Source organism: Peromyscus eremicus, chromosome 12 (genome assembly GCF_949786415.1).
Source record: "Peromyscus eremicus chromosome 12, PerEre_H2_v1, whole genome shotgun sequence".
NCBI classification, from domain to species: domain Eukaryota; kingdom Metazoa; phylum Chordata; class Mammalia; order Rodentia; family Cricetidae; genus Peromyscus; species Peromyscus eremicus.
The window spans coordinates 1,335,236-1,358,585 of record NC_081428.1 but is presented as its reverse complement, the minus strand read 5'-3'; the positions used below and the strand labels follow the sequence as shown (position 1 = coordinate 1,358,585).

Genomic DNA, 23,350 nt, shown 5'->3' with positions numbered 1-23,350 from the left:
ACTATGGGCGTGAAGTCTGACAAGGGATAAGCAGTCAATCATTGTCTGCTTGTGTGGCTCCTACCCATGAGATGGCACAGTCCTAGGCATGTGCTCTAGAAACATGGAGGCTTGGTATTTGCATTCTGATGGGACCACAGGGGAGCTTGCAGAGTGTGGGTAGTCAAGAGTTGAAGATAAATCACCTTGCCAGTTTCTTAACATTTAACATCCTACGGATGTTCAGGTGGGTGAAAACATTGCTAATCTTTATCAAGACCCCAAGACACTGTTTCACCTACAAACACAGGCGTTTGTGTTGCTTTCTTACATAAGACAAATTTGTTATGAGTCCAGGTCCTGTGTAAGCTGTTCATTTTAATTCTGACTTAGAGAAGTCACTTGCTTCTCAGGCCTCCGAGGTGGTTACCTGGGTCCTGGAGCTGAGCAGTGGGCAGGGGAAGTCAGGAGAAGTAATACTATTTATACATTTCAGGATGCAAAGGGTAACCTCAGAGTATTTGCTAACAGAATATGTGGCTTGAGAATATTGTGAATGACTGCTATTATTTCATTAGATCTTCCCTCCCTCCCTTGGTTTGTATGCGATGTTGTGCATGGCCACATGTATTCTTGCACACAACATTGCATCATTCTAGAAATGAGAAAACTGGACTTCAGAGAAGCTGTCCAGTGGCCAAACACTCACCTTGATTCATAGCAGTCGGGGCTCCATCCCCAGTTTATCTGCTCACGAAGTCTCTCCTCTCACTGACGGTGAAGTGTCATTGAGCTCTTGATATCTCCTGGTTCTCACATTAAACAATAACATTTGGTTCTCAAAGCTTATTTGAGGGATAAATACATAGCCCTGCATTGGAATGCAAGAGGAAGGATGACAGGAGGAAATGGCACAGAACAGAAAACATGGCCTTGGGAAGAGAAAGGCTTGCCAGGGAGAATTACAGGTCGGAATGACCAAGCTACTCCCAGCATCTATCGCTCCCCACTGCCATCAAGACATTCAGAAAAGCTATCCCTCCAGAATTTTCTCCTGAAGGGCCATGCACTAAACTTAAATATAGCTATTTGAACCAGAGATAGGCCAGCAGGGGAGGAGGGGTGTCTTGTCCTGGATGCTGAGCTATACACCCTGTGCTTGGGTGTTTTGAATGGGTGACATGGAGTCTACCTAGAGATGAGCAGACTGGAGCTTGATTCAGAGAGAAAGGAAGAGAGATTGTGTTGGCCAAGAGAGAGTAGCACAGAGAGGCTGGGGCACCCTGAGGGCCTCCTGTCATTCTGAGATGGTGATGGAACCTGGCAAGAACAAAGACTCTGATGTCCTACCACAGGTGCTGGATCTCAGGCTGTTTTGTGTCTTGCCTTAAAAATGAATGAAATCACATTCAATCCATAATGTGTGATATACGCAAATAAATGATTATTTCAAATACATGATTAGGATAAGTGACACCTTGGCACTAAGACAAAGGGATGTGCCACCAGGATGTTCCACGCAGATCTAGTTAGCTCACTTGTATTCAAGGGGTGGCCCTGGAAGCTGGAGGTCAAAGAAGTAGGAGTGAGTGGAACGGCAGAGTTCTGCTCCTCCCCTCACACATCCACCCTGTGCCTTTGGGATGGTTTCTCTAGGTAAGAGGACAGTGTGAGGACACATGGAGGGGGTCATGAGCACAGCCTTCCACGATGTGTTCCCTCTCAGTCATACATGCTCTGGTGCTCCATGCTGCTGGGCATGTAGGACTGGGAGACTGAAGTGGCTACTGAGACACACATCTGGACAGTTTAGCAGCCATTAGAGGCAATTGGACAAGAGATGTCATGGCTCAGAGGAGACAGAAGAGAGTCAGACACTGTTAGCCCCACCATACCAAAAAGGCTCCACAGAAATTTAGTATTTGTCTCATCCTGTCATGATACACTAAGCTATATACTATATCTCGTAAATGATGCACTATATACTATACTATATACTATGTACCCACAATACACTATATACTGTCCTATATGCTATGTACTATATAATATACACTGTACTACATATTATATGCATTATACTATACACTATGTATTATTCACTATACACTAAACATTATATACTATGTACTATAATCTATATATTATATGCACTAAGCTCTACCCTGTCATCTCTTATTCCTTGTTTACTGCTTTTTTTTAGTGGTATGGGGGAGGGGGATGGTCAGCTGTCTTTCACTCTCCACCTTTTTTTTTTTTCTTAAACAGGCTGTTTCACTGAACTCTCTGCTCACCAACTGACTAGACTCACTGGCCATTGAGCTCTGGGGATCTGTCTGTCTCCATGCACTCTACTCCCTCCCCCTGAAACCCAAGCTAGGGTTAACAGGCTTACAATCACAATTGGCATTTTTATGTGGTGCTGAGGATCTGAACTCAAATCCTCATGCTGTGCATAGGCACTTTGATCACTGATCCATCTTTCCAGAAAGCTTTCTATCCTCTTTACCACGTTCTTGTTCACTAAGCGCCTCCTCTACCTCCCCCATGGAACACAAGCTCCACAGAGCCAGCATCTGTGGGCCTTGTTACTGTGTACCATCCGAAACCTAGGCTGATTCTTGGCATTGAAAATTACTACAAGCCGGGTGGTGATGGCGCATGCCTTTAATCCCAGCACTCGGGAGGCAGAGGCAGGCAGATCTCTGTGAGTTCAAGGCCAGCCTGGTCTACAGAGTGAGTTCCAGGAAAGGTGCAAAACTACACAGAGAAACCCTGTCTTGAATGAAGACTCATTCAAACAAAAATTACAATTCATCCTTTTAGAGGTTTGTTCCTTTCTGTGAACCCAGAACTCACTGACTCAGCTAGTCCAACTATCCAGCTTGCCTTAGGAATCCCATCTCCTCCTTCTCAGCACAGAGGTTACGGGTAGGCCACCGTGCCTATTGCACATTTACTTGGGTGCTAAGGATCTGAACTCTGGTCCTCACGCTTGCGAGGCACATGCTGTACCCTCTGAGTCAGTGCTCCAGTCTTCATTTGTAAAGATTTTAGAATTTCATACTTCAGGTTTCAGGTTGTGGATGATTGCTTACATTTATATTAAAAAAAAACTTCGAAAATATGGAAGATTAGAAAAACAAAAAAGTGAATCCTAATCTACTATGAGAAACAGTACCTTTTGTCATTGGATGTCCCAATCTGTTCCAGGGACTTTTCCTAAGCAATTGGCAGGGACTTGAGCATAGTCTGGGAGTCTGCTCGAAGAGCTTGAACAAAGAGTCCCCTTGGAAGCAGCAGCTCCTCTGAAACCCTGAAAGAGGCCACATCTGTCCACAGCAGGACAGCAACAGGTCACAGTGTCTCTGGACCGGGAGATGGCTGATGAACCCAGACAACACCATCAACAGCTGATGCCTAGCCCTAGAGAGCTGCTATCTCCTTGATTGTTGGAAGCTTTGAAGAAGGATGAGTCCTGAGCAGCAGAAAGGTCCTTCAAGTGGACACAGACTGGTCTACTGCCCAGAACACCTATCTGACCCAGCATGTCTGTGTGAAAGAATCATGAATCGTTCCATTTTCTTGTCTGTATTTTTTAAGTGTCCTCAAACAGGACAGTTCAGATTGTCCCAGATTGACTTATTTGCTTTTTCTTAAATCACCATAGTTTATAATAAAGAAATGTACTTAAAATTGTAAAGGGGGAAGGGGAAAGGGAGACTGGACAGCAAAGCCTCGGCAGTGAAGTAGTTGTGTTCAGTCTTTTCTCCTTTAAAGGCCTGTCTGAGCGTCTCAGCTCTTTGAGGATACAATGCCCCCCCCTTTTTTTTCTTAAACTTTGAACATTGTTTAGGACTCCAGGAAGAATGCTTACCTCTTGAGATGGGCACACCCCTTTCCCACTGGCACAGGGCTGGCAGTTAAGCATGTAGCACTTGTCTTTGGGCCTGGCCAGAAGCTCCTGGAGAGCTGAGACCTTCAGCTAGATCCAGTGGCCCACAGTACCATCCTTTGTGAGGATGGGGTCAGAACTGTGCCTGCAGAGGCCTCAGGATCTGAAGCCTGGCCAGACTCTGGGGGTCTCTTTGTGCTTCCCATGCCAGCCACTAGCTTTGTGAACCGTGGAGATCTCTTCCCACTGTGCAGCCTGCGGCCCTTTGAGTCTCTCTCTAGGCCTGTTCTTAGCTCTCTGTACCTGGATGGGGGTGGGTGGGGGATGGAATGTTTTTGGTCTTAGTTCACTACCTCAGCCTCAGTCCTGTAGGCCAGTGTGGTGTACCTCAGAAGATTCAGCTCAGCTTTTCTGCCCAACCCTCAGCTCTTGGGAAAAAATATAAAAGTACACACACACACACACACACACACACACAAACTCATATATATATATATACAAGCAATACTAAAGGGACTCATCAGGTTGTGAGTGTACCAATAATTAAAAATAATAAGTCATATACACTATGATAGCTAAAATTAAAATTACTGTCAATGTTAAAATTTGGAGAGAAAATGGAATACTACAAACAATCATGCATTTCTGGCAAGAGTTTAAATTGTACATTTTGATTTTTCTTATGAAGTTAAACATGCAATTTCAGTCTAGTATTTACCCAAGAGAAATGATAACATATGTTCATGAAAAGACTTCTATAATGATATTCCTGCTAACCTTTCTCATATTAATCAAACACTGGAAAGTGCTCAAAAGTCTGGGAACCAATGGATAGGGGTGTGTGTGGAATAAAGGAAAAATTCTTTCTGAAACCAACAGCACATGTAATTTTCGGTGGTGTTATCTTGAGGACAAGAAGCCAAAGAATACACACACAACTTGATTCTATTTATAAGGCAGATGGACCAAAGCAATCCATGTAGACACATGAGAAGGGGACAATGTGCTGGTGGTGGAGGGAAATCTCACTGGAAGAGTAAGAACTGAAACACTCTCCACAGTGCTTTTTGGGAGGCATTGCTCTAAGTACAGACAAATGACAAAATACATTTAACTGAAAAATTAATCATTTGTACTTAAATAACTGCAGGTCAAAATTCGCTTCAGAAAAACTATGAGATGGTAGCACATACCTAAAGTCAGAGCACTTGGGAAGTTGAGGCAAGACGGTCTCCCTAGATTCAAGTCCAGCTTGAACTACATAGTGAGATCAAGGCCAACTTGCTTAGTCAATGAGACCATGTGCAAAGTTCACATATTTATGTAATAGAATAAGGTATTTGCAATGCCTGAAATCATCAAAATATAATACTTAGAATATATACCAGCCTCCTAAAAATTGAAAAGGAAGAGATTCCAGCTATAACTCAGACAAAGGCCAGGCAATTTTTAAAAAGAGAAAACTCAAAAGCTACCAATGTATATGAATAAAATTCCCAAACTGACGAGTAATTAGAAAGAATCAAAGCAGTGAAAAATCCCATTAGTTGTTTTCACTTATCAAAGAATGGAAAGGAGAGAGTAGGAAAGAGGGAGGGAGGGAGGCAGGAAGAGAGAGAGAAAGAGGGAAAGAGGGAATATGCTTCAGTATTTACTGACTGAAGCTTGGAAGAAGACAGTGAGAGAGATATTATTTAAAGAGGTGAAGCCTGGAAGAAATGCCCAGAATTGATAAATAGCTGGACTCTCAGATTCTAGAAATTATACAGACCTAGCAGATTTTTTTAATCCACATCTTGGCTGTATGCAACAAAAATTAGATTCTGAACAAAGTCGGGTAGTATGCTCAAAAAAAAAACTAAACCAAAACAAAATAAAAGTCAATATTTTTCCATACAAAGCTATATTACCACTCACAAAGCAGAACAAGAGACCGCCAGACACAAAAAGGCTTCTCAGTCCTCACAGAAAGAACTGGAGAAGAAAGTGAGTGACATACGGGAACCTACTCTTAGCTACCCTGTGTGAAGGCTGCCCTACAGTGGTGCTGAGCTAATTAGGACCAAGTCACACTGGGCCCAGATGATTCAGCTCACCCCACGGGTGAGAGGGTAAAGAGAGGAACACCATGAGTGCATGAGTAACCGTGGCTCTACCAACTTTAATGTAGCTTTTAAAAGGGCCAATAAGGGCATTATTCTTATTAAGTATTATTTTAATTATACACATACATGGGTACATTGTGATAATTCACTATATCTACTCAATATGTAATGCTCAACTCAGGCCAATTAGCATACCCAACTCCTTAAATGTGTATTAAAATATTTTGAGCATGCAAAAAGAAAGAAATATTAAAATTCTAGTCAAAACTTTGAAAGTTGGAAAAGAAGTTCTGAATTTAGGAGGCTAGAGAGAGGGCTCAGTCGTCATCAGAGTTTGGTTCCCAGTGCCCACACTGGATGGTCAGGGACTCCGAAGTCATCCTCTGGCTTCTGAGGACGCCTGCATTCATATATGCATATACACACAAACACACACATGTACACACATATACACATAATTAAAAATAAAAATAAAGCTTTCAAAGAAAAGTTTAGGATTTAGAAACTGTTAAACTCTCTGCTCATTATTGAGGTCACTAGCTTTAAGTTTTGTGAGTTAGGTACCCCCATGACAGTCCTTAGACTCAAGAAGATTAGAGACTGTTCAAATGAGAACTCCATCAATTCCCCCAAAAGGATGACAGGGAAGTGGGGGAGGAATCCAAGATAGAGCACTGACTGCAGCAGAAATCCACATGAATGCAGATGTACATACATGACCTACAGAAGATCAACAGCATTTCATTTATTTATTCTCTCATGTGTACTAGTGTGTGTATGTGTGTGTGTGTGTGCATGTGTGTGTGTATGAGAAAATATATATATTACTTTATATATATATATATATTACTTTGATCATATTCCCTGGCCTATTATCTTCTCTTTCACTCACACTAAACTCCTTCTTCCTCAAAAGTCCCCCTCCCATGTTCTTGTCATATTTATTTATTTATTTAACATAATAAATAATTTATTATTTGAGATCTATGCCACCCTCCCCAATGCTCGGGAAACATTAAAGAAGAAAATCCAGAGGATGGGAGTAGTGTGGTAAACTTTGTCTTCTTGACACGATTGCACTCTTGAACAGCAGCATTGTGGCCATCTGCATAAGATCTACACAGGATTAGGCCGGTCAACAACCCATAGTGTATAGGGGTGAAGCTCATGAGGCCCCACCCCTCTCTGAAGAGAAGCAGTTACTGGTTGCTGGGAGAGGGGCAGTCAGTTCCTCAGTGGCACAGTCACTGATAAGTTGTTCTTGCTCAAGTAACTAACCCCTCATTCATGGTCACAGAAGGAACCCTATTAAAGTGCAGTGGTTCAAAAAAGAAAAAGGCAAAATATTTGTGCAAGAATCCCACTGAGGGCTGCCTCACTTGTGGAATGGAAAGAAATGTACAGTTTGAAATCATATCCATAAGGAAGGATGGGAAACTAAGTCACTGGATATTAAATTTAGGAAGCTGGAAAGGTGATGGAAATGCCAGCAAGTTTAACAGGACATGAGTGAAAACAGAACAGTGGAAAAGAAAAGCCACGGGGGAAGAGGGAAGCATGGGGTCCTTGTGGTCCTCCTGGTCCTCCGGGTCCTCCGGGTCCTCTGGATCTTCTGAGTTCTCTGGATCTTCTGGGTCCTCTGGGTATTCTGAGTTCTCTGGATCTTTTGGATCTTCTGGGTCCTCTGGGTCCTCTGAGCTCTCTGGATCTTCTGGGTCCTCTGGGTCCTCTGGGTCCTCCTGGTCCTCCGGGTCCTCCGGGTCCTCTGGGTCTTCTGGGTCTTCTAGGTCCTCTGGATCTTCTGGATCTTCTGGGTCCTCTGGATCCTCTGAGCTCTCTGGATCTTCTGGGTCCTCTGGGTCCTCTGGGTCCTCCTGGTCCTCCTGGTCCTCCGGGTCCTCTGGGTCCTCTGGGTCTTCTAGGTCCTCTGGTTCTTCTGGGTCCTTTGGGTCCTCCGGGTCCTCTGGGTCTTCTGGGTCCTCTGAGTTCTCTGGATCTTCTGGGTCCTCTGGGTCTTCTGGATCTTCTGGGTCCTTTGAGTTCTCTGGGTCCTTGGGCTCTCTTGTCCTCCACCTCCAGGTTGATGGTAGGAAGCCTCATGTTCAGTCCAGACCTTCAGAGGCCACTGTCTGCCAGTACCACTGAAAGCTGTGATGAGCTAGGTGTCAGGCTATGGGCTCAAAGTCTTTGCTGGTTCTTTTGGAATCTCCCAAGTATCCCAGGAGGTGAACATTCCATCCTTATTTTCTAAAAGGCCCAAGAAAACAGCACACCCAAGTTCAATCGGCTAGCTCATGGGAAGCTGAGCTCTACCCCAAACTTACCCTCCTCATTCCTAATATCAAGCTACAGAATTATTCTCAGTTGTTCCAGAAACAAGTGAATGCAGGGATCAAGTGAATGCAGCGATCAAAACTGAGGCAGAGGCAGGAGGACAGTGCCAGGAAGGCCTGATTTACACACTGCTTCAAGCTTCCACACAATGATGTCTCCTCAACAGCCCGGAGTCTGACTTTCCTGCCTGTAGGGAGTGCAGGAGGTCCTCAATCTTCCCAGGGTATGCCAAGGCTCACAGGGAAACATCTCAAATCGGGTCACTCACAGCCAGTGTTAATCCATTCTGATTCTCCTTCCAACACCTTCCTATTATGAAGACACATTTTGTTTCCTCCTTAAACAAACAAGTAACTCATTCAAATCCACTTGCACATCTAGAATGAAAGATCATGGCCTAAGGATACTGTAAAATGCAATTTATTTGATCTGCTTATTTTTTAATTCCCTCACCCCATATGTTGGTGAGATTAGCAAAGAGTGAAATATGGTGGAACCACAAGGTGATTACTTCAGAGAAATCATTCTATGGCTTAGGATTAGGGTCCTAAAGCCCAGGATTTTAACAAACCCAGGTGAAGCAGCCTCACATCGAGTACACTGTATTTGGGATGGGGGTGGAGTTCTAACAAAAATGCAGAAAGTAACATATTCACAAATCAGTTCTTTTTTCTGCATACACAGTGATGTCAGATAATAACAATAAATACAAGATGGACTATTTCTCGTGACTGTGTTAAAACAGTGAGAATGGGGCCTAGGAGCTGGATCAGCAGATAAGAGGTGCTTTCCACTAAGCCTCAGGACCCGAGTTTGATCCCTGCAGTTCATTGGTAACAGGAGAGAAATGACTCCCAAAAGGTGTCTCCCTACTGGCAGGAAAGTCAGATGCTAGGCTGTCAAAGTAGAAATCGTGTGAAAGACTGAAGCAGAGTGTAAATCTCAGCCTTGTATGAACTGTCCTCTTTGTCTCTGCCATAGCCTGGTACCCACAGTCACTCCTGGAGCAACTGAGAATAACTTTGTGTCAGAGAGAGAGAGAGAGAGAGAGAGAGAGAGAGAGAGAGAGAGAGAGAGAGACATACAGACAGAAAGAGACAGTGAGAGATATGTGCAAAATAACATTTTTACAATATTCTGATGGGAGCTTGTGATATTTAAAAATACAAATAAATTGATAACATGCAGAAACTGAAAGAGGGAGATGAAGGGTTCCTTGAAATTAGCTCAAAGTTTGAGTTGCAACCATGAGAACCACAAGGGCTCAGAAGTGTGAGCAGCAGCAGACTTGAGGCTCTAGGAAAGGCACACACCTACCTATGCAACCAGAAAGAAGCACAAGATAGAAGTGGAGCAGAGGATGCCCTGTGGCAAAGTGTGCATTGGGGAGGGAACTTCCATGTTCATCGCTGAGTGGGAATAAAAGGCTCTACCTACAGCAGATCACTGGATACTCCCCAGGAGCTCTGCCCACTGCCCAAGTTCTTGGGACCAAAGACCAAAAGAAACACTAGAGTCAGGACCCATGGGGCCAGAATTGTTGAATATCCATCCTGCAGAGTCTGATGAACCACAGTGGTGAGAATACAAATGATTAGGGAGGTGATAAGAGGCATTGGAGCCCATCAGAACCAGGTCAGGATAACAGGAGTCAGAGAGAAACTTTCCACAGTGTAACGTCTGCCGAGCTGTGTTGTGACCCTGTTTTTAGCTCATCTATAGTATAGTGAGAGATGTGGGCTGTTTCAGAAGGGAAAACACTTCCAGCACCTCTTAGCATTATCAGCTGATGAAATGAAATGGCCCGGAAGCACAGCTGAATGAGAGTGACAGCGCTGCATGGGAGCGCTGCACTGGAACACATCAGTCCCTGTGATCAGGCTGAAGGTCAGAGACATCTTAGCCCAGAGCTCCTGCTTCTTCGATTGCAAAAAATCACTTATTAAATGAAAATGCATTTGTCCTAAACAGGCCTCCATACTTGACTGCTGAATGTTTCTCTCCAAGTGGCCTCTGGGTATTCTGAACTGCAACCTAGCTTGCTGTATAGGCAGATGTCACCTGAATACACTGGTAACCAAGCAACTGAACATCAGCCAGTCAGAACAGCCCATCCCTCAGCCATTCCCAACCCATAGACTCCAAAATCATGTCCAAATAAGGTAAGCCTGGTGCTGCACCCACCAGCCAATCTCTGCATGTCATTTCCTGTACTGCAGGTGCAGAATGGGCTTCCTTGCTGCATACCAAACCATCTTTCCTCTGGGATGCTCCCTGTTTCTAAAACCTTTCCTTTCTTTGACTAAAGTCTGTTCAATTCTAACTGGGCTCAGTCTTTCTTTGGACTCAGGAGGGTTTGCTGGAAGGCACTTCTGACTCTGAAGGTCTCATGCAGGGCCTGGAGCAGAACCAGTCAGCCTTCATCTTGGGCTTAAAAGCCATCTTGTAGTAAAGACAAAATAGGTTCATTCTTGTTTATGATTAAACCTGTCTCTCAAGGATTGGCCTATTGTGGTGATATATTGTGTCCCCCAATTCATTGTGCACCCTAATAAAGCTTATCTGGAGATTAGAGGAAAAAGCTAGCCACTATATTAAACATAGAAGTCAGGCAGTGGTAGCACAAACCCTTAATCCTAGCATTTGGGAGGCAGAAATTCATCCAGATCTCTGTAAGTTCAAGGCCACACTGGGAACAGAGCCAGGTGTGGTGTTACACACCTTTAAATTGCAACACTAGTTAACCACAAAGGTCTGGAGATCTGTACAAACAGACAGGAAGTGACAGTGCTGGACAGAAAGAGGAAGTGATGCAGCTGGGCAGAGAGAGGAAGTGAGATGGCAGGGACAGAAAGGCATATAGATGTGGGTACACAGGAAGTAGGTCTCTTTGGAGGCTGAGGAGTTGGTGAGGTGAGGTTGGTTGTGGCTTTTCCTATTCCTCTGATCTCTTGGCTTTCACTCCAATATCTGGCTCCGGGCTTTTTTTATAAGACCGTTTAGCTGTTCGTCTTACAGGCTATGCCCCACCTGTAACCTTAACTACAAATGGTTCTGCACTGCCTATTCCAGGATTGACAGTCTTTGTTTCAAAAAGTTGTTCATAACCATCTTGCAACCCTACCTTTGTTTCAAAAGGTTATATGACCACTTATGACTACCTTGCTATAACTATGACTACCTTGTTATGTCTACCTCACAACCATGTCTTTGTTTCAAGAGGACATTAAGACTAACTTGCTTGCCCTGCTCCTATAACCCTCCCTATTTTGCCTTCCAAATCCTCCATTTGGAAATCCCCTACCCTTGAGGTATAAAAGACTTGTCTTCCTCACATCCAATGCTGACCTCTTGAACCCCACCTTAGGGAGAGGCAGCAGTGTACATGAATAAAAAAGCTTTATTTAATGAATTGCTTGCTTTAATTAACCTGGTCATGATGATTTGGGTTGGTCTTTCTCCTCCCATCTTTGGGATTAACATCTGGTGATGCTGACAGCTGCAGACCCTCAGACTGACCCAGAGTCCCTGACAGTGCATCTGTGGGCAGCCCCAGGAAAGGAGGTGGAGTTTAGATGAAGGTCTATGCTTGAAACACAACTTTGCAAAGAAATTCCAGAACATCATTTTGCCTTGTCCATAGGTATGCTGGACTCAGTTTCTGAAGTAAATCTCTGTACTTAATAATTGCATATAGCCTTGTAACTCAAGAGTAGACCACAGAGGAATGCTAGGACCTCAGTGTAGATGGCTTGGCAGAAATGAAGATATTCTAAAAAGACACTCCTCTCTCTCAATCTATCAGATTGTTGAAACAGTGGACTCCAAAGAAATGGAAATTTCCTCAGGAATCTCATGCTAAGAGGAGAAAAGGGCACCAGCTTGTCTATCTGAAAGAGAATCCACCTGGTTCTAAAAGTTTGGCCGAACACCTTATAGGATGAGGATGAAGCCTGGACAATGATGGGCAGTGGTGGGCAGGACCACACCTTCACCAGGACAGCTCAGTTGTGCACATTCCCTGGCCCTTTATTTAAACTTTGGTCCCAAAGACAGACTTGAGGGATTTGCTGGACTCTTTGTCCCTCTTCTCAATGTGGCAACATTGAATAAATCTTTTGTAATTTGTATTTGACTCTTTAAATTGTTTTCTTGAGGAAGAGTGGCCAGACCTGACTTTGGGTGCAGGTTGTGCCCCCCAAGTTTGATAATATTAGTAGAAAAATGATGTGGGCATCTGTAACCACATCAAGAAGCACTCACGGTTGAAAACAAGGCACCAGTTCCATCACCAAAATATGAGCAGGTAAGCGATTCACACACATTCATGTTGGAAAATTCTATATTCATTGAGTGTCACATTGAATTTTATGAACATCCATCACTTAAAGAAAAAAGATAATAGGGGCCAGGGCTACAGCTCCGTGAAGAGTGCTTGATAAGTATGCATGTGTTGAGGCACACAGGTTCAATGACTAGTACTTTAAATGGATAAATAAATAACTATAGCATTTGGTCTTTTAGTGACAGTATTAGAAACATGCAAAGAGACAGCTTTTATTTAAAATAAGTAATTTATTATTTGAGAAATCATGCCTAAATTCTAATAAGACCTCAAGATAATATCTCTCTACTTAACATGTATCTCCATTCGAGTTTCCACACATTCATTGGGATATTCTTTTTAAATTACTATTTTCCAATTTACAAGGGAGATTGCTCTTTTAATGTACTCACAGAGCCTTGGGGCCTAAGCTGGAGTTGAAAGTTAAACATTTATTTGCATTTGGGTTAGGAAATCCCTGTCATGGTTCCATGAGACTTTAGCTGTCTCTGTGGATTTGGCTAAGATCAAAGCCCCTGCATTAAGTGATCTTGGATTTTCATGCTCCCAACAACCAATCACAAGACTCTATTCCTGCATACCACGTGTACCACTGCCTGTCTGTCTAGTAGTTCCCTCAGCCTGTGTTCACCTGCTTCTGTTTGACTGGATGCATAGGTGCTGATGTTGCAGACATCTACAAATCTGAGAGTAGGCAGAATCTGAAATTTAGCCATGTGAAAGTCAGAGACAGTGCAGGTGCAAAAGCCTTGTCCATATCCCAAGGTGGGGGCGTGGAGAGTGCACAGCCAGCCCACAGGGGCCTCCAGCTGCTGGTTCTGGACCCACAGAGATAGATTTGTAGACACAAAGAGCACGACTCTCATATCAAAATGAATAAGGGATAGTTTAATGCTTCTCCAGCTAAATTTGAGTAACCGTGGCTTGGGAACATATATTTAGGTTACCCTAAATTCCATGTTCCAATGTGGAAGCAAGCTCATGAAGTTATATAGCTCTACAGAACAAAGAAAGTCTTAAATCAAATCAAAGGAAGTTTAAAATACAGTTGCTGGGTACATCAGAGAGGCAGGTATACCAAGATGAGGGAAGCTTTGCTATAGTCCTCAGATGCCATCTGATCACATTCTTAGCTGTGAAGTTGGTGGAAGCTATTTGCTGGGTAAGCTAATAGATTATAAAATGATTTTATCTATTAGTCACAGGATGTTAGTTCTGGCGCTGGGGTGGATAAGGAATTGATGTCCAGGGGGCTAAAGCTAGTCTGTGATAAGGTAATTAGCCTCTAGAACTGCAACACTCCAACCTCTCTACATTACTGCAGTTGTCAGTCAGTATCTGTAGACAACAGCTTCTTTCCAGGAATTCTCAACAGGTCCTTGGCAGTGACCTCAACACTCAGAAAGAGGCAGGATCCTGCTGGCTTTAGAGTGTACCTCCTACACATACACCAGGTAACATAAATATTATATACTTTCGTATGCTCAACAAAAACAACTGTGTGATTATTCTTAGCATAGCAAATAGGAATGTTTAAATGGGATATTGCCTTTGTAATTAATCTCAGACATGACCCAGGATGGTAAAGTTGTTTATTCAACATCAATGTTGGATCAATAGAGGCAATAAATTTCACCTAAAGATAAGAACACTATGAGATGGAATGGATGCTTCTAGAGTAACAGATTCTCATTGCTATTTTTGTTTTATTGCAGGCTCCTAAAAAGTGATGGATAAAAATGATTACAAGATGATAAATATGATCTTGTCTAAATACTTACAGTACAGACAGCTCCTAAAGATTTCTTCCCCCGTGCCATGGACCAAAAAAAAAAAAAAAAAAAAATCAAAAGAACTTACTTTTCTGTGGATATTACTCAGTCTGTGCTATTCAACATTCAGGGAAGTGTTTCACAAGATAACTGAATAAGGACAAAGAAAATTATGTTGACCAAGGGCAGGGACAGAAAACTTTGCTCGTAGAGAAAAGAAAATGAAACCATCTATTTCAAGAAAAGGAAATGACAATCAGCCACTGCCGCTGGGTGGTCTAATTTTCAGGACATGCATATTCCAACCTAATAACTAAGAACTAGAGACTTGCATTTGTAAGGAAAAAGAAGATGGGCATGCTAGTCCATGTGACACATCACAGCCCCGCAGGAGTATATGTCTCCTTATTCTTCAAAGGCCATGAAAATAACTATTTTTCTGCCTCATTCTTCAAAAGCCATGAATATAACTATTATTCACAATAGAATTGCAATCTATCAACAAGTCACTTTTCCATGGGGGTAATCAATGTAAAGCCAGCAATCTACCTCGCAGCTCTTACCTCCAAAATACAATCTTGAGACTTCGGTAGCCAATTAATGTTTAATTCATGGTTTTTTCCTAAAGAAAATCAAAAGAAAAAAAAGCACCCAGTTTCTAAGATACAAGGCATCACAACTAAGGAAATGCAACCTGGAGATTTTAGAAGTCGTCTTTGTCCATGTGTGGTGCTGCAGTGTATCCCTAGTGTGGTGCAGAACTTAGAATCCCAAGCCTACAATCGCCATGCAACTATCTCACTATTGAACTTCTGAACATTAACCATTTGGAAAACAGATATACTGTAGTCTTCCACCCTCTGATAAGTTGGGGCTGGGTGATATAGCTTAGAAATCTTTATGAAGAAAATGGTTCTAGGCCATAGAAAAGAGGCAGAAAAATAATGTAAAAACTGGAGAACAGGGAGATGTACTCTGCAAAGGTCTCTTATGAACAGAGCATAATAGTTGCATTCATGAACTCGCTGCAGCTGTGGGTCCTAGCACAAGCCTTGTGCAAGACTGGGCAGGTCAGCATTTCATCCTGGAAAGTTGGGGGGTGGGGGCTGACACCCTACTCCTCCCTGAGGATCTACTGACAGATGCTGAAGGAAGAGTGTCAGAAAAATATACTGAATCAAAAGTAAAAAGTACCATGAAACACTGTGATCTGCCTTTTATAACTTGTTGAATGATATCTTAATCCTGACCATCTAGTTTAGGCATCTCCATGTCTGTCATTCAGATCAGGTGGCACCGTAGACAGACTGGGCCATCATCAACACCCCTTGGGGGTCCCAGATTCTTGTCTACGGCCATGCTTTAAAAAGTCATGTGACAGAATGCCACAAACTGGATGGGTAGGAAATATATTCCTCACAGACTGGTGCTGGAGGTCTATGAATAAGGAATTGGCAGTAAGTTTAGTATCTTGTGAAGGTTTGCTCCTGAAAGGCAATAGCCTTTCCCCACGTGGTGGGCCAGGCAGGGCAGTTCTCTGGGACCCAACTTAGTTGTGAGGTTCCGCCCACATCACTTACACATGCACACACACACACACACACACACACACACACAGAGAGAGAGAGAGAGAGAGAGAGAGAGAGAGACAGAGACAGAGACAGAGACAGAGACAGAGACAGAGACAGACAGAGAGAGAGAGAGAGAAACTTTAGCTCATAAGAGCAGCACACTGGGAGTTTTGCTAACATAAAAACCTTGGCGAACATAAGTATTCAGATCACGGTAAAGACCCTTTGGAAGGAAGCAGCAATAGGAACAATCCAATCTTCATCCACTTAGACACTTGTACTCAAGCACTGTTCTTGGTGTTGGGGACATCACCATGAGCATAATCCATCTGTAGTCACCTCCCTCTGAAAGCAGACAGGCCAATGAACACAGAGGTTCTGATAAATGAGGCATGATCTGCTCTTCAGAAAGGCAGAAGGAGATGGCTGTGGTGGTGGCTAGCAGCCAGGGAGCAGAGAGAGACAGAGGGCAGCATGGATGAATAACTATAGGAAGAGACCACAGGTCTGGGTGTGCTATGGATGAGGACAACTCATCAGTGTGAGAGAAGAGCTTGGGATGATCCTTCAGTTCTTCTCGTATCTCAAGAAACTGGCTTCCCCAGGTCTCTACACCCATCCTCCACTCAGAAGATAGGTGAGAATGCGTGGTGCCCAGGGTGCTGCCCATGCATCTAGAAAACAGATGTGGCTGCCTGCTGCCTTCTGCCTCCTGGACAATGACCATCCTTAGATAAGGGGACCTAGAGAGGTGGAGGGACTGACTGCAGATCTGCCTGGGCTAAGGGCTGGTTTCCTCAACTTGAAAATTGGGTCTGTCTCACTCTACTTCTGTCCACTGAGCATGGAGGGCTTGTCACCTACTGGAGCCACCCATCAGTGACAGTGAGAATGCTATGGAATGTAGGTCTCTATTCATTCCAGAGAAGGAAGCTGATTGATGCAGGTTCCTTAGACCTGTCTTTGGGGAAGGGACTGCATACTTGAAGAACCAGGATACTTGGAGACAATGTCTCAGCTTTGTAAAGGCTAACCAGGCAGTCCTGGAGGATGAGATCATCTGGTCTGTTCTAGAAACTCACAGTAAAGGAACAAGAGCTCACACAGACCCTGTGTGACAGCAATTACCTTAGGCCCTAGTGGCCTGATAGTGTTCAGAAGGCGACACAGGCTACACGTGAAGGGAGGGGCTGCATTTCTGAACTAAGGGCACATTTTATTATACTTTTTCCAGGTGGAAGATTACCCTGAAAATGCAATAGTTCCCCCAAGGAGTTCAAGACTGGATGCCATCTATGTGGGATGATGGGGGAAGCTCCCTTAGGAAACTATCTGTCAATCACCACATAAAGTACACATGGGCTTGTGTACTTTAACATTTTTAATCAGAAGAAATGGCCACACGCTGGCAGGGAAGGTCAAGTCATTGGTTTTGTAAGACAGATTCCTGCTGTGATTTAAATAACATTCGAAAGAATACACGGTTTGCATAGCTACAAGGCTCAGCTGATGACATCCTGGCTGTCTGTCCCACCTCACTATAAAATGTCCTCCGTCTAGATTGTTCCTCTAAACAACCTTTCTTCCCTCCTACCCATGTTCAGAACTCCCTCCTGCCTATGCACACTTGCAGTGGTATTTCTTCTGTGAGTCTCTCTGCTCTCTCAGATCTTAGCTAAAACATCATATTCCCTGGAAGCCTGCAGAGGCCTTTCATGACCATCATATCTGTCATCTCCTAGGACATCTCCACCTCCTTTCCCTGGGCTAATTCCTTCCTCACAGTTGTAGAAATCACCTTTGAGCATAAATTGGTCTTGTGTTTCCCTCATAGAATGTTTTTCCCGTGAAAACACAGATCTCTGGTACCAAAGAAGATAGAGCGCTTGCCTTGCAAGCATAAGGACACACATTTGATTCCCAGAACCCAAGTAAAAATGCACAGTGATGCATGCTGTAACCCCAGCTCTGGGGAAGCAGGAATGGGAGAATGCCACTCAGTGCAGTCCAAGCCTATAAAAAGACCTTATCTTAGGGAAGATAGACAAAGTCTCTGAAGATGACTCCTGAGATTTTCCTCTGGCCCTCACACATACACATGTGTACATACCTGTGCACCCTCACACACACACACACAGCATTTAAAAAAAAAGAAAAATGGAGACCTCAGCCTTACTTTTCGCCATTCCTAGAGGGTGAAGGAGCTGGTGAAAGTTCATCACAGGCATTTGATAAACATGGGATGAACTAATGGACTGGAGATGCTGGCCTAAGCTTAAAGTTCAGAGAGGCTAGGAGATGTGCAAAACAAACTATGTGACCAATTACATGCTTCATGGACCAAATTAGTCCTGAACTGTACTTCAAAATGAAGACTAAAAGCATTTTTCATTCCAAACTTAAGCTTGATACTCCCTCAGAAATCTGTTAAAACAATTATACCAGGTGTGATGAATTGAAAGACCCTACCTCCAAAAGCCAAAGGGTGTCTAGACATCTCCCTTAACGGACAATATTAGCCAATACCAGACCTGTAACAATGACACACTGTGTAACAGAGTTGGAGACGTCTACGGAACCAAGAGTCCCCAGAAGGTGACTTGTTCATCTTCTTTACACCATGGCATAGATCTATACCATAGTGGTCAGGAGTCTGGGAGGGTGGTCAGCTCACCTAGATAATAACTGACCCTGATAAACACAAGTGTCACCTTGGGCAAGGTACTTAAACTTGTTGGGACTTATTCTGATCATTTGTGAATTAATAAGCATTAATAATTTCTTTAAGAGACAGTTGTATTAGTTGTTATTCTCTTTATGGCAAAGTCATTGGCAAAAGCACCTTCAGGAAGGAAGTTTACTTTTGCTCCCAGTTTGGAGGGTACAGTCCATCGTGGGTGAGGAAGGCATGGTGGCCATGGTACAATGCAGCTGGTCACACTGCAGCCACAGTCAAGACGCAGAGGTAGCTAAATGCTGATGCTCAGCTTGCATTTTCATTTTTATTTATTCTGGAACCCCAGCCCACAGAGTAGTGATGCCCACTTTCAGGTGAGTCTTCTCAGTTCAGTCAAAGCTATCGTGGAGTGGTCTAATAAACAGACCAGCAACCATGTCTCCTAAGGCACTCAAAATCCAGTCAAGTTGACAATCAAAATTAACCTTCATGAGTCCTTTGACTTGAAATCAAAACAAGTAACCTGGAAAGCCATTCATATTTGGCATAGAGTTGGAAGCAAGGGACACGAGACACTTGTCGAGATGGTGGCTTGAGGAGGGTACTGGGTGGCTGCCCATGAGTAGAATTGTACATGTTATAATAACCAGGCTGTCTGTGATGCCAGGACACAGTGGTGTGCAAAGAAGGAGAGCACATTGCCACAGTGTTGATGTTATTCAGGGGAGAATGAGCAGAAGCACACACAATCCTCACAGAGCACCCCACACACTGAAGAGGGTCCTATGGTCCTCACCTTAATTCTGGGTCCAGGGTCTTCTAGGGCCCTTGTCGCTAAATGCACACTGAGGATCTGAGTGCTGCAGGGTCACAGCATCGCTCAGGACGTGCCCTTTTAGATGACCATCCCCAAGCTCCTCAGACATCCGTATTTGGTATATTCTTGCTGATAATTTATCTTTCCCTTAAGTAAGGGTCAATTTTCTTTTCCTCATGAAGAATTTGTCACCAGTTTTAGGGGTGGCATGTATCTGGAGAACATGTTCCACTATTTTCTCCTGTTCACTAGAACTCTGACTAGCTAATGCTCATCACAAACCAATAAGGTAGTAATATAAATATATCTAATAAAAGCTGTTCATTAGAGATAAGGTTGTTGAAAATAACAAAACTATACAGACTCCAGAACCTGTGTGTTCAATTTTATCAGAATTACAACATAGATTTACTTATTTTTTTTTAGAACCAGGAAAAAGTAGTATTTGATTGGTTAACTTTTTATAGGTAAATTTGTTTATTTGTTTGATTTTGTTTGTTAAGAAAGGCCCTCACTTTATAGCCCAGACTTTTCTGGAACTCATTCTGTAGCCTAGACTAAATTAGAGTCCACGATGATCCACCTGCCTCAGCTCCCACATGAGTCAGTACATATGGCTTATCAGTACTTAGTTTTTGTTTTGGGAGGATTTCATAGTGAGTACTGCACTGTGTATTTGTATTAGAGGGACCCATAAGTGGTTAAAAGGCAGAGAATATGTGACTGTGGGGTGCCCAGCCCCAAATGGAACATCTGTAACCCAATCTTGGGAACATCAGGGGTGAGACACAAGGGAGCCCTTTTCAAGAGCCTGCAAGCCTGGGTTGCTTGTCATATGGCAGCTTCTTCCAGACAGAAAAGGATGTTGCTTCCATGAGTTCTCAACAATATGGCTGCCTACACAAGACCTGCTATCAGTCTGCCAAAATAAATAGAAGGGAATTCACAAGGCTCCGCCCACAGGTGAAGAAGAGCTACAGGCTCCTCGGTACTTTTTAATGAAATTCTTCCATCTTGGGGAAGAAAAAAGTCAGAGAGAGCTTTGCTTATCAAGTCAGATTTGGTTCATGTCACAAGCCACGGTCTCTTTGTTCTATATGTGCCCATCCGGATTCTCATTGCCCCACAGGCCTGATTTTCCTTCCTGAAAAAGACCAATACAAGGCAGATGACAGTGAGCCACATATTTGGCCTGCAGCAGTCTGCCTCACACATCTCCTAAGCTGAACCTGACAATGGTTCACAAGAGTGACTTGAGAAGTCCCAACACTGTCGCATCCCAATGGGTGACTCACAACACATGGGTAGGACTACATTCTACTCTGAGAAGAATGGCCAGGAACATCTTATCTCCATGAGGCTGATGATACCATCATGCTTTCCACTAGTAAGCTTCACACCCAGGGCTGTAAGATTGTGTCTCTTGAACAGCAACCTTCTAGGGATATATCAATAATGAAACATTAGACATGACATGCCCACCTATGTCTATGGTCCTGCAAAAGATCCTAAGAAACTCATCACGTCAAGAGGGACTAGTCAAGAAAAGGAAGGGATGGATGGGAATGATGAGGGGATAAGAGAGGTAACAGGGTGAATGTGAATTTTAAAATGCATTATGCATATAAAAATGCTTTGATGAAACCTATTAACTATAATTAATATATGCTATTAAAAACATATTAAAGCCAGAATTCTGATATTTGCTGACAGATAGATGCTGGTGCTGGATCTGAGGCCGCATGGAGGTTCTTGAAGGCCACATTTTTGTCCAGGAATTATTGTTTGACAGTTATGTATTTATTCAGGTATGAAGAAAGTGCTGTCTGCTCAGAGTTCTATAACACAGGGAACAAATGTCTGTGTGAGAGGGCAGGAAAGTGTGTACAGCCTCAAGCTCACCAGGTAGGCCATACAGCCCCATGGAAATTATTCCCAGCAAGAGAACATCTTGAACATTCCCAGTCAACACCCCAGGTGTTATTAAATACGCACAGTAAGAAAAACTATTGAACTCAGATGGTTTTTAAGGGAAATACAAGTGATTTGAGGGTGGGCTCACATTACAATTTTATAGTTGAAATTACTCTTCAGGGAAAATAAAATTGCTCATTTGTGCCTCATCTCTCGAAAATGTCATAAATATGTATAGGTGAGCATGGCCCATCACAGAGTAACAGGGAGTCAACAGGAGGCCACATAAGAAGCAAAATCAACAGCCTGCTTCTGTACTTGTGTTTGTCCCTGAGGTGAAGCTCCTTGTCAATCATTCATCCTCAAGACACTGACTCTTAAAAAATCATTTCTACTGATTGCTTTATTTCATCATCTAATTTGTTAACTTATAACAGATTCAGAAACCACCATCTCCTAACACAATGCTCGCTTAGATGGAGGTATAGGCAATCCCCTGGGCTGCCACTGGCTTAAGCCACTTTGGTCTGACTAGAGGTCTCTGTTGGGTCTTCAGTGCAAACAGTAGATAGGGTGGATCAAAATAATTCATTTCCCTATGATGACCTTGGGTGGTGGGGAGGTCCTATATTTGAGTTTGATTTTACTGGATGATGTGACCTCTGTGAGTTTAACTGAAAAAAAAAATGGGGTAGTGGTAACATCCCTTCTATACAGATGCATGATTTTCTCACTCTTTCAGTTACAGAAGTCCAATGAGCTTCAGAGAAACTTTACAGCATTAGATGGTGGTTAGCAAATGTTCTTTTTATCTATTATTTTCGCATCAATAGAATAAGAGATTTAGAGACAATTTGACAGCAAAGAGCAATGGATCACTGTGCCTTGACACCCCTACACAATGCCCTTGGTTATGAAGACACAGCATGAGTGCCATAAAATTCACCATGCCCAGGTGCACCAGCACAAAATGGTAATTCAGCTTCTCAGGAGGCTGAAGCTAGGAGGTCGTAAGTTCAATACCAGCTTGGCTACAAGGAACTCAGGGACAACTGGTCAACTTACCCAAAACAATGTCTTAAAATTTGTTTTAAAGGAACATTGTGCTTGTCCAGAATGCATGATAACCAATACATTAAAGAATACAAACCAAATAATAAATAAGTAAATAAATTCCTTATAGCTGACAATCCTATATTGACCAATATTAATTAAAGTCTATCTTTTAAAATATTATTTTGTGTGTGCATGTGGGTGTGGGGATGGGGACATGTGTAAGTGCAGGTAGGCAAACCCATGTATGCACATGCAGAGACCAGAGCTGTCTTCCTCTAAAATTTGCCACTTTATTTTTTGAGGCAGTATCTCTTGCTGATTTGGACAGACTGGCTGGCAGTGAGCTCAGGGATCCTCCCGTCTCCATCTTTCAGGATTACAGACAGGTGACACTGGGTCCTGGTTTTTACATAGGTTCTGGGGATCTGAACTCAAGTCCTAATGCTTGTGCAGCACTTCATCCCCAAGTCTGGCTTTTCACGGAGCTTCTCTGCATTGTTACACTCCGTAGTTTTGACAAATGAGCAACACCGAGCATTGGTTGACAATATAAGACAAGACAGAATCAAAGAACATTCTTCCACTACACCATAAACCCATTTCACTTATCATCTTTCCCTTACCCAGGCCCCCAAATACCTGGAAACCACTGATTTTCTTACTTTATCATTTTGCATCTTCTGGAATGTTCTATAATTGAAATTATATGGTTGGAGTCAGGCAGCATTTTCAGATTGGCCTCCTTTGTTTGACAACAGACATTTAAGATTCTTCCATGTCCATTAGTAACCTGACAGTTCATTCCTTTTTACTGCTGAATAACATTCTGTCTATGAATGTATAGTTTTCTCACCCCTTTAATTACAGAAGAGCATCCTGATTGAC

General features: G+C 43.1%; 1 protein-coding gene and 1 long non-coding RNA gene across 3 annotated transcripts in view; one reads left to right on the top strand and one right to left on the bottom strand.

The window, feature by feature from the left end:
- Dscam (DS cell adhesion molecule) overlaps nt 1-23,350 on the bottom strand; it is a 488,931-nt gene that overhangs the window by 387,450 nt on the left and 78,131 nt on the right. The gene's annotated exons all lie outside the window — the stretch shown is intronic.
- Nucleotides 10,372-15,631, top strand: LOC131922155 (uncharacterized). 2 transcript variants are annotated; one of them, XR_009382224.1, is made up of 3 exons: nt 10,384-10,475; nt 12,119-12,619; nt 14,374-15,631. It is a non-coding gene; the product is annotated as an uncharacterized LOC131922155 (long non-coding RNA). The 2 variants fall into 2 exon arrangements; XR_009382223.1 differs by lacking the exon at nt 12,119-12,619 and having other exon boundaries at nt 10,372-10,475.